A 12,942-nucleotide genomic window follows, 5' to 3' on the forward strand; every position below is an offset into this window, starting at 1 on the left:
CTGAACCAACTTCAAAAGCAAACAACAAAGCGAAACATTAAGGAAAAGTGCCCTCAGCAAGGAAGGCAGGCAGGGGAAGTATTCAACACTCAGGGGCGCAGGTAGCCTGCTCTCAAGTAGTCTACAGTAATAGACGGTATGAAAACTCACCGCCCCGTCCCGCCCCCCGCCCAGACAAATACAGTATCAAGTGGCAATCGGAGTCCTCTATAATGTCCATTGTGTACCCAATGTCTACTAGGGGTTCTACCTATTGACCATAGCTGTCAACTCATACAGTTCGACCCCATTCAACACATATGTTGTGTAAAACGATCAAGTGCCTTCCCCATAGAGTACTAGCAGTACAATACCCACCAGCAGCAGGGTCATAGATAGCTTATATCTGGTACAATAGGAGGCATAGAAATGATATGTCAAATTCTCAATCGCTTACCCCAATAGAGAAACGCATCCCTCCCCCACCTCACTCTCGACTTACTGTTACCCTGCGACTTCACAGCAATCCACGATGAAACACCAATGCCGCCAAGGCATTGTTCTGCTGCAGTGTGACAACGTTCGAAGCTATGGAAAGATGTTCACTTCACACCACAGCCACTGCAGTCAATCTGTGCAATTGGAAGCAGGTCGCAGAGTCAGTCTTGTTCATCCATGGGCCCACCCGAGGCCTCCTCCGATGGTTCGTCGTCCGCGAAGCGTTGTCGTTCCCTACGCCAGTCTTTCATGGCTTTCTGCAGCACTTTTGAGTCCGTGAAATTCGTAGATCTCCCCTGTCTGTTGATTCGCAGTTTAGCAGGATAAAGCATTGCGTAGTCAACCCGAGTTCTCTCAGTCGTCGCTTCATAGGAACGAATTGGCGACGTGCCTCCTGCACTCTGGCTGTGAAGTCTGGAAACAGGGAAAGCATGCTCCCCTCATAGTGCAGTGGTTGCTTCTCTCTGGCCAGCTTCAGAGCAATGTCCCGGTCCCTGTAATTTAGAAGCTTGGCCACAATAGGACGAGGGGGGGCCCCCGGCTTTGGTCTCGGGCCCAGCGTACGATGTGCCCTCTCTACAACAAACATCCCTGAGAATGCAGTCTCACCCAACAGTTTCTTTAGGAGGGCCTCCACAAATAGCTCCATATTGCCAGTTGGTGTACTTTCCGGTAAGCCAGTGATGCGTATATTACATCTACGTGACCTCGCTTCCAAATCCTCTGCTTTATCCTGGAGAAGTTGGATCACTTTGCCTAGCTGTTTGTGTTCTGAGTCCAGGGTCGTTTGCGCTTCCTCCACTTCACCAATGCGTCATCCGACATGTCCAGGCGTTAGGCATGTTTGTCGAGCCTTTCCACCATGCGGTCCATGCGGTACGTTAGGGCATCCATTTTGGTCCCCAGAGACGCAATGCCGTCCTGCAAGTTCTTCTCCATGGGGAGCAGTATGTGACGCAGATCTGGTTCGGGATCATCCCCCCCAGTCGCCTTCTGTTGTCCAGCGTCCTCCTCGCGGGCCGGGGTCTCAGTAGGTTTCGGCTTTTTGCTGGAGTCAAAAGATATTTTAGGTTGTGTTCTGTCAGGACGGCCCATATCGATTCACCTGGGTCGCACCCCTCCTGCGGTACTCAAAAAAGAACAACTCAGATGCACTATGCCCAGCAGCGGGGTCAGGGAGGTATATTATATATGCGGAGCCGATATTACAGTTCCATCAGTGTTCCCTTAGGTGTCACTCCAGGTCCTGCATGTAATGACCCCACAGCCTTCAGAACAGGGCCGCGTCTGACCTCTTCCGCCCAAGCACTCACAGTCCACAAGACCTGCAACGGCAGCGTTTTCCGAAGGAGTGGTTATGTAGCACGGAGAGGCAAATACAGCGCTGCGTATGGAAATCGAAAACGCCATCATCTACTTCTTCCAAGATTTCCCGCTAAAAGTACAGCATCAACGTAGGTCGTTCGAGGGGGTGAAACGAGCCCTCAGGGACCAAGGAATAAAGTATATGATGCTGTTTCCCGCACGCCTAAAGGTCCTCGATGGGGAGAAGGCGTATTTCTGCGACTCACCGGAGGAAGCGAGCGACTGAATAGAAGGATGGCAGACGGTGGGCCGCTGGGGTGGCTCGCAACGTCTGTCCCAGAACGGCAGGGGCCAGGGGGGCTGGAACAACACCACCCCATCGCATGATCTTCCTCTAGCTGGCACTCTTCAATTAAGTGACAAAATTGAGCTGCACTGACTAAGAGGGGCCTGGTCATTGGAGGAAAGGGGGTGGTCTGCCCCCGGGGCCCTGGATTTTCAATACTTGGAGAGTGTGGGGCCGAGGAACCGTGGATGACTACGAACCTGGGAGTTTTGGACTGTTATTGAGCCGTATGATGGACTTTCAGAAACTTCTGCACTAGTTTAAATATGGGGAGGAGTGGGGAGGGTGGGGCGAGGACCGTTTTTTTGGATATTCTTTATGGGGTGTGTACTCTGTCTTATCAGTATGACTTCTTTTGTGGCTGCAGCCTTACGTTCCCTGATTTGGTAGTTTGTGGGGTTTATGGGGCGACAGGCACTCTGCGTATTACGATGGTGGGTGGTTGGGGGCCACTTAGCAGGGAGGCAGGGAGGGGGGTGTGGATTGGGGGGACTGAAGGGATGTTGTGGGAATGTTTATGTTTGGCTCATGGCATTTTTACCTTGCAGTTAGACAGTGTAGTAATCAGCAACCAGTAGTGGTATGAAGGGGATCCGGCACACTCTAGGATTCTGTACTTCAATGGCTGATCAGTCACGGTTAAGTATTTGGTCATGGAATGTAAATGGGTTTGGCAATAAAATAAAGCGCACGTTGGTCCTGCAGTATCTGAAGCGCCACGGCCCGGATGTAGTTCTCCTACAGGAGACTCACTTGCGAGGTAATACTTGCAGGGCGTTGGACCGGTTTAGCTACAAGCTGCTGGCCCACTCGGGGTTCACGTGTGGCTCCAGGGGAATGGGGATTCTAGTCCGCACAGCTATTCCATTGATTGTCACGGGTAAGTGGGAGGAGGAATCGGGTTGCTTGGTGGCAATTGCGGCCAAATGGGAGGGTCGCACGCTAGTGTTTAGCTCCTGCTATATTCCACCTAGGTTGCATGCCCCGACTTACACAAAGCTTGGGTCCCATTTGGCGGATCTTCTTTGGGGTACTCTGATACTGGGAGGAGACACTAACGCGGTTATGGACTCAGACCTGGACCGCTCTGGGGAGAGGCAGGGCCATAGGGGGGAGGCTGGTTTGAGTAGTTTTACCTCAGCGTTGGGCCTCAGCGATATAATGCGAGTACATCACCCCACACAAAGGCAATACACTGTTTACTCTGCTCGGCATGGGTCCTTCTCCTGAATAGACCATATCTTTGCCAGGGTGGACCACTTAGGAGACTTTGTAGACTCTTGTATTATGGCATGGGGAATATCAGACCACTAACAGGTGGGTGTCACTCTTAAAGGGGCGGTAACGGCAAGGGCGACCTACCCTTGGATATACGCATGGTGCCTCAAAGACGATTCTATAGTGGACAAGCTGCGGGAGGGCTCCCAGCTATATTTCGATGAAAACCAGGGCTCGGTAGATTCCCAGGTAACCATATGGGAGCATTTAAGGCCGTTATGAGGGGTCAGGTCCAGACATTGATTGGCACGCAAAAGAAGGAAGAAGCACTCCAGATGGCGCAGTTGGAGCGAGAAGTGGAGATGTTGGAACGGGGGGTGGAGGGGGCCCCATCGGCGGAGTACAGTCACAAGCTTGCCCTCAAACAGCGGGAACTCCGTTCATTGGTGGAGGGTGAGGCAAGGGCCTACTCCCTAGCCGTGAAACACCGGATTTACGATGCTGGGGACAAAAGTATGAATCTGCTAGCATGGTTAGAACGTAGGGATCAGGAGCGGTCCTGGGTTGTGGAGGTGCGGGATGGGGCGGGAACCTTGGTATCGGCGGAAGTTGACATAGCGGAGGCCTTTGCGTCGTACTATGAAGCGGTGTACACCCCGGTGTGCACCAGATCTGAATCTCATTGTCAGGAGTTCCTGCATGATTTTGCACTTCCCATGCTGTCTCAGAAGTAGACTGACAGCCTAGAGACGGACCTCACAGTCCTGGAATTGGGTGAAGCCCTTAACGCGCTTCAAGCTGTGAAGGCGCAGGGGCCCAATGGGCTCCCAGTTGAAATTTACAAACGGCAGGCCAATGTAGTGACAGAACCCATGCGACGCATGTTCCTTGAGGTGCAGCAAGTGGGGATGCTACCGCGGGACCAGTGGGAGGCCACGATTGTGGTCATCCATGAGGCGGGGAAACCGGCGGACCAATGTTCATCACACCAACCTATCTCACTAATCAACATGTAGGCCAAGGTCTTGGCTAAAGTTTTGGCAACGCGTCTGCTCACAGTCCTGCCTGATTTGGTACATGTTGACCAGTCAGGATTCATGCCTCATAGGAGTACACAAAAAACAAATCACCTGGTCTCGATTTTATGTTGCTGCTCTTTATTTAGGCAGACTCTGTACCTAGATATATTTATTCTTAGGTACTGACGTTTTTTATCATCATTGATGTACATCATAAAGATTTTAAAAAATTTGACTTTCAAAATGTCTAAACATGACACACTACAAAGCATTTAAAAATGATAAACTATTGTTCAAGAAACAATATATGCACCAGGGTGTGTGACAAAATAATTACAAAACAATTCAATACAATCAAAAACAATACATAACGACAGTACACCAGTACTTTTTATCATAACAGTCCTATCTACTGCTTATTTGTATCTCGGTATATTAGGACTATTCTCAGAAGGGACGGTTTCTAAGGGATATAACTTTATTGTAAGTGGCCACCACTGGGGTGCACACTACTAGTTTGGTAGCCCTTTGTGAGCGACATGAAGAAATTCCTGAAAGAGCCGACTTCATAGGAGTACACGGCACAACCTGTGACGGCTATACAGAGTGCTGTACATGACTGAGGACATGGGCGACACCCAAACGGCATTGATGGCGCTGGATTACTCAATGGCCTTCGACAGCATCGAATGCCCAAATTTATTCATGGTCCTGCGACATGTGGGCTTTGGGCCGGTCTTCTGTAGCTGGGTGCATCTGTTGTATGTGAGGCCGGTGGCAAGGGTGAGAGTAAACGGAGCAATGTCCCGCGTGTTCCCCCTGCGGCGTGGTACGAGACAGGGGTTCCAATTATCCCCTCTCCTATTCGCCCTGGCACTAGAGCCGTTGAACCATTGGGCTTGGAGAGATCAGTCATTCTGGCGCTTGGCGCTCGCGGATGACTGGTAGGAGCGTATATCTTTATACGTTGATGATATAGTCCTATACATGGCCAGACCCTACCACTCCATGGCGCAGGCGCTCCACCTCTTTGAATTATTTGGAAGTTACTCCAGCTAAAGGATTAACTGGTCTAAATCCTTGATTTACCCTCTCTCGGGGGCCCCCAAGGGTCCCGTTCCAATGCCCGGCCTTGGTGGTCACTGAGGGATTTAAATACGTTGGGGTGTAGATCACTAGGGAAGGGGCGGAGTTCTTTACCAAAAACCTGGAGCCGCATTTGCCACGATTAGCGTTGGATGACGCTCACTGGCAGTCCCTGCCTCTCACTCTGATGGGGCGCGCTGCACTCTTCAAAATGTTGGCTTTGCCGCACCTCCTGTATACCCTACAGAATTCTGCATATCTGGTGCCCGACGGGGTGTTCCAGCGCCTATCCCAGGCCCTGCGGAAGCTGCTTTGGGACAGGGGCAGCCCAAGAATCGGTTGAGTATACTCACGAGGGGGTGTACGACGGGGGGCAGGCCATACTGGACGTTTGGTTGTATTACTGGGCATCTCAGCTTCAAGTCATTAATGACTGGGTTTAGGTGGCGGTCACAGAACCGGCCTATCGGGTAGATAGAGGGTGGATAGATACGCCATGCCGGAAGGTAATTGCACACCTCTTCTATATTTACGAAAGCATCAGAGGGACTTGCCTTCGCACAGAGGGGTGGTGCTGCAGTGCTGGAGAAGGGCCAATAAATTCCTGGGATGGGCAAACACCGTAACCGGCAGGACCTCGCTCTGATTTGGGGACCAGTTGACGGAGGTGAATAGGCTTACTGGCTTCAAGGGCTGGAAATTGATTGGAATCAAATACCTGGGGGATGTCTGGAAGGGGGTGCCCCTAGGTCCTGTGATTACCTAAAAAAAGAATTCCAAATTCACGCCTCAGAGCACTACCACTACTTGCGTTTTATACACGCTCTACACTCCCATATCCCAGCAGCGACTTCAATCTCGGAGTACTCGCCATTGGAGGACAGTCTCCTGCTTGACCCCATCTTAGAGAAGCCCACTGCTACTATCTATCGCAAACTAATAAATAATATGCCTGACCCCCTGCTGTCTCTGCGGGCGAAATGGAAGGAGGATATCGGCAGCCTAGAAGATGATGATTGGCAGGTTGCCCTGCAGAGTCTGCGTGAGATAGCGGTACAGGTATGGTTCCGTTTTGTCCAGTTTAAAATCTTGCATCTGGTGTACTACCCGCACACTCACTTATTCTCGTGGGGCAGGTGCCAGCCTCCCCTGTGTGAGGAGAGGGAACTTTCTTCCATATTCTTTGGGACTGTCCGAACGTAGTACCTTTCTGGTCAAGGGTGGCTCGCACTATGGAGATAGTAGTGGGGTCGCCAGTTCCGGTGGAACCAAGATGGCTTTTATTAATGAACAAAGGTCCGACGGACTGGTCAAGGTACAATGAGATCTGACTGGCCTTGGCGGCCGGGGTGGCAAAAAGTAATATAGCCAGGGGTGGGGGGGCGCAGGAGGCCCCACAATGGGACCAATGGCAGCGGGATTTAGATTAGTGTGAGAGGGCGGAGGAGACGATCTACAAGGCCAGGGTGTGTGTGAAGAAATGGAGGAACATCTGGAGTCCCTGGCAGAAGTACCGAGGAACGGGGGAGGCGGGTGAGGAGTGATACGGGTGGTAGTTTTTGGACACGATACGATCTGCCCTTGTATGTACAACGAATTGCCAAATATTCTCTGCTAATTGAACACTGCTATGTATTTTGCGAGTCTGTGTTTAATAAAAAGATTTTCTTTTAAATGTTGCTAATGAAAGTATCTATTTCTGGAAGAACATTTGCAACAGTTGCTATTGTTTTCCATGCTGGAAGTACTACTACAAGTGGACATTATACAGTTTACTTAAAGTATAATAATGGTTGGAGTCACTGTAACGATACACACTTGGAAATGAAACCCAGATTTCCTTATGAATTACCCAACCCATACTTGAATTTTCTGAAACAAAGATTTTAGATACACCATTCGGCTTCATGGGAAGGTACATAGATCTTTAAGGAATTCTTACTGGATGCTTTCAAAGTGACATTTTTGGTATATTATCTGTCGTATTGGGAAAATGTGCAGAGCAACTACATAGGATCTTTAAGGAATTCATACTGGATGCTTTCAGAGCGAAATCTTTTATACATTATCTGGTGTATTGGGAAAATTGTGCAGAGAAACTACGTAAGATCTTTAAGGAATTCATACTGGATGCTTTCAAAGCGTAATTTTTGATACATTATCTGGTGTATTGGGAAAATGTACAGACAAAGTACGTAGTAAAGGTAAGATTTGAACATTTGAAGTACTATTGAATGTGGTATTTGTGTTGATTTTGTATTATATTTGAGAGAATTCGTTTTTTTTTTTAACACTCTAGTTGATTGTTTTATTTTCCCCTGCTGTTTATGATGAAACTACACTGGCATCACTGTGAATAGTGAAGTTAAGTAGTAACTGATGACAGCAAAAAAAGGGAGAAAAATTGTTATCTGAATGTTAAATTATTTTGTATTATTTAAAAGCTCATTGTAATTTGTGAAATGTATTATGTTACATAGCACTTTTGTTTATTTTATGTACTTGAAAAGTTAGAAAAAAATGACAAATACACAATGTAGTTCGATATTTTAAAAACCTTTGAAATTCACTGAAAAAAACATAGGTTTTACAGACGTTATAGTTAGGAATTAGCATTTTAAAAAAACCTTAGAAATTCACCCAAAAAAAGTTTCAGGGACGTTATAGTTAGTTGGACATTTGACTCATATAAAATCAGAGAAATTCGCCTGTTACAGTTAGTTGAGCTAACTATAACTCACGCGCCCGCAATGCACTCCTGATGATGTCACATATTACATCAATCATGACATGGTCAGTGACTTCACTGATGACATCACTGATGACATCTCAAATGACATCACCCATGACATCACTCATGACATCATCAACGTGATAATCTGAAGCATATACTGATGCCCTAATATGAACTTTGATACACCAATTTTAAAATGCAGACTACTATTTTTGAAACCATACACACAAGAAAGCCATATACTACATACCACTCACTATTTCCAAGGTCTACACACACACCCAGTCACCTATAGATGTAGTTACTCATCAATATAGGACTATAATATGCACTCATACATCTATACATGCAGTCACACTCCGCCACTCATCCATAGAGTTACTCACACACCTAGTCAGTAATGCAAAGAATCAGTCACATACCCATTTACTCATGTATACAGTTATACACACCAACTCCGTTATTTATAGACATACCACATCAGTTATTTATACACTTACTAACAAATAGTTACTGTCTAATACAATCAGTGATAGAAGGAAACACTTATTTATACACCCACTCTTCAAATAATTTACTCTCACGTATAGTCATTTATATACTCCAACACTCACATATAGTGCCTTAAAACATATGACTAGTTAGTCACAGATATACCACTGAGACATTCATTCACTCACCAACACATCCATACACACACTAACTCACCCATACAGCCCTTCCCAGATGCACTTTTGAATCCATACAACCAGTGAATCAACCACTCAGACATCTATGCACAGAGTCATACGCCCCACCACCCAGCTACACAGACCCTCAGGGACCCATACAGATACTTAGGCAACAAATCAATAACCCATATAGACACTCATGTAGCTATTCAGCAACCTATGCAGTTGCTTACACACCAACTGAGAGACTAATACAAACTTTCACACAGTTTAGTCACTAACCCCTGCATTCAGTAAGACACGTTCAGTTACACACTTATACAGTCAGTCACGCACCTTCTAAATATTCCCTTCAGGTACTTGTAAATGCATTCATTCTTCAACACAACTTGGCATAGATATATATGAAAAATATTTAAACTTTATAGAACACACATTCACTGGATGATGTCATGAGGGATGTCATGAGTGATGTCATGAGTGATGTCACTGACCATGTCATGAGTGATGTAATATGTGACATCATCAGCAGTGCAGTGCATTGCTGGCGCACGAGTTACAGTTAGCTCAACTAACTATAACAGGCAAATTTCTCTGGTATTATATGTCAAATGTCCAACTAACTATAACATCCCTGAAACTTATGTTTTTTTCAGTGAATATATATATATACCACGCGGTTTACGACTACTTTTGGCACCGAGTTTCGACAAGCCAAACCCGGCAATATTAAAGGAGTGGGGTCAGAGTAATTTGGCAGCGTCCATGAATCTTGTGCACATACTCATAAAATATGCTGCCATTGACCGCGAAGAAATCTTAGAAGTGATTAAAGCAATTGAAAATGAAATTGAGACACGAACGGAAACTGATGAAATCAAAAAATTAACAGACGTAATGAATGACCATCTGTTTAAACACGAGGAGAAAATTAAACAACGAAAGGCACAAAAATTTACTCGTGATCAGGATGATTACAACAATGGCCAGATTTTTACTTTCGCTAGAAAATACAACAGTGCAAAAAGACAAGCGTATAGTAATAAAAATGGCTCCAAAGCTCCTATTACATCTAATTTAGGGGCTAGCTCTAACGTCAGTGAATCTATAAATTTAAACGATGAAGATGACGAAATCAGTTCCGACACAGTCTCACTCACCAGCGGTTCTAGTACAGACTCCACACCTATGAATGCACAAAGACCAGTGTTTTTAAACTTGGAACAGGAGATGGATTTTATCGTGGAACAGCGACTGCAGACCTTACGACCGAGACAGCAAAGACAAGCAACAAACAGAGACGAAACAGACGCAGGAAAGCAAGAAGACTCAAGCATAAACAAAAAACAGCTAACAAAGAAAAAAACATGGAAAAACAAACACCAGTAGATAACACTATAATTAATTTATCTACCGTCACGCTAAGTAAAGCAGAAGAACAACTACTTTCCTTGGGCCTCAATTTCTGTACCATTCAAAGCTTTGACTATAGCATGACCAGGATAGATGTGTATTGCTTTACCCGGATGTTAAAATTGAAAAAACACTTTTCTGCCAAGTCTGCTAATGATCTCACTGCTCCAGCAACAGACGCCAATTTGGAGGTTTTACCTACAGATCATATAAATGTTTTAAGTGCTTCTGATGCGTACACCTTTCTAGATGCACAAGATCTGGCTAGTACTTCTACTGACGTTACATCGATAGATCCTGATCTTGCTACCCAAATCAGGCTTAACAAAATTGATATCTATCAGAAAGGCGCAGGACTGAGTCCATTTAAGAGCAAATCTTCATATATGCCATTGATGCCCAGAGACGGCATCGACGTTTTCCACGATTGTGTAACGAACGACATCAAGAAGTTATACCACAGGACTAGAAGCAAAAAAGTAAGAAATTTTCTAATATTAAACGGGAATATGCTAACTTGATGAAAAAATTAAGTGACAATCATGAAATTGTTATAAAAAACTCCGATAAAGGGGGGAACTTGGTTATTTGGCTTAAGAAAGACTATATAGCAGAGGCCAACAGACAGTTAAATGATACCATGTGTTATGCAAAATCTACCTACAAAGAATATACTAATGCGAAAACAACTTTAAACAAATTACTTGGACAATGGCGCAGAGAGGGGCTAATCTCTTTTGAGGAATATAAATTTATGAATGTGGAATATCCGGTTCTTCCATCTCTATATTTAATCCCGAAAGTGCACAAAAAAGTAAGCCCAATCCCTGGTCGCCCTATTATATCAGCCATCAAGAGCATGTGTGAAAAAGTTGGAGAATACGTAGATTTTTTCTTGCAAGACATAGTAAAACATCTACCTAGCTTTGTGAGAGACACGAGTGATTTTTTAACCAAGATTGTCAATCTAAAATGTAGTCCTAATATGCTGCTTATTACTTTAGATGTAGAGTCGCTCTACACCAGCATTGATCACACCCAAGGATTATCTGCAGTTGGTCATTTTTTAGCCAAGCGCCCCATTATGTATTACGAACACAACAAAGCTATTTTAAAACTTATTGAATGGTATCTTTATAACAATTTCTTTCTTTTTGGCAAAGATGTTTTCAAACAACTACGAGGTGTTGCTATGGGGGCCTGTTTCTCCCCTAGCTATGCGTGTTTACACGTTGGTTGATGGGAGGTACAGGTCCTCGCAACAAAACACAACAAGTGGATGCATGAGCATATCAGATGTTACTTAAGATATATCGATGACATTTTTATTTTATGGGAAGGAAGTGTTGAGCTAGCTAATGATTGTATTAGAGAGATAAATACTAACTCTTTAAATTTGAACTTTACAGCTCATATTCATGCTACAAAAATGCAATTCTTGGATGTAGAGATGTATGTATCCAATTCATCTATTCATACTACACTACACAGAAAATCTACCGCTGGAAACACTACTTTACACGCGAGTAGCATGCATCCTAGACACACCATTTCCAGTATCCCCTATGGGGAAATCCTAAGACTAAAAAGGATATGCAGCACCAATACTAATTTTGAATCTTGTCTAGATGAAATGATTGTCCGTTTTAAAGCTCGAGGATACACCGATAACATGCTCAAATTGGCCATTGATAAGTCTAAACTTAGAAAAAGTTTATTCAAACAAAATGAACAAGAAAGTGATACTCAAGCTATCTCTGTCAAACATAATTCTAAATCCAACTGTCCACGCTTGATAACTACCTTCAGTAAAGAGGATAGACAGCTTAAAGCGATTATGAAAAATAATTGGCCCATAATATTAAGTGATAACATCTTAGGGCCTATGCTTCCCCAGTCCCCTGTAATCACTTTTAGAAGAGCTCAAAATATGGGTTCATCCTTGGACAAGGCAGCACCTGAGCTAAAACAGAAGAAAATATGGCTTCAGCCAGCTGGAGGTTTTCTTAAATGCTCTAGCTGTTGAGCGTGTAAATTTGGAATAAATACCTCTCGCTACTCGACCCCTTTTTGTCCTGAAGGCAGGACCATTAATGGCAGCTACACTTGTAAAACGGACCATGCTGTATATGTCCTGACTTGCACCTGCGGCTTAAACTACGTTGGTAGTACCAGGCTGCAGGTGCACGTCAGGATATTGCAGCATTTGAGAGCCGTTATCCATAGTGATCCTGCTTACCCGGTTGCCCGCCACTTCAAGACTGTCCACAATAAAGACGTGTCATGTCTCAAGTACTTCGTGGTGGGAGCTATTCCTCTATTAAGAAGAGGAGGGGATCGAGATCTTATGCTCAGACAGTTGGAAAGTAAAATGATCCTAGAATTCGACAGTAGATGGCCCAATGGATTAAATACCACGGAAGAGATGCATCATTATATATAAACGTAGTGTGTATATATATATATATTATTAGGTTCTTTGCTCTCTTCCATGTTATCCACTATGTGTATAGCTTCTTCACACCCAGTAGTTAGGATCCCTATTACTGAGTGTGATATAATTACCATTTGCTATACATTTGTCATGTCAATATATTCTTTAGATACTATAGGGGTTGCTCCCTATTTTTTCTGATTAAGTTTGCTATATGTGATTTAAATAATGATGTATAT

The sequence above is a fragment of the Lissotriton helveticus genome, chromosome 3_1 (genome assembly GCF_964261635.1).
Source record: "Lissotriton helveticus chromosome 3_1, aLisHel1.1, whole genome shotgun sequence".
Taxonomy (NCBI): domain Eukaryota; kingdom Metazoa; phylum Chordata; class Amphibia; order Caudata; family Salamandridae; genus Lissotriton; species Lissotriton helveticus.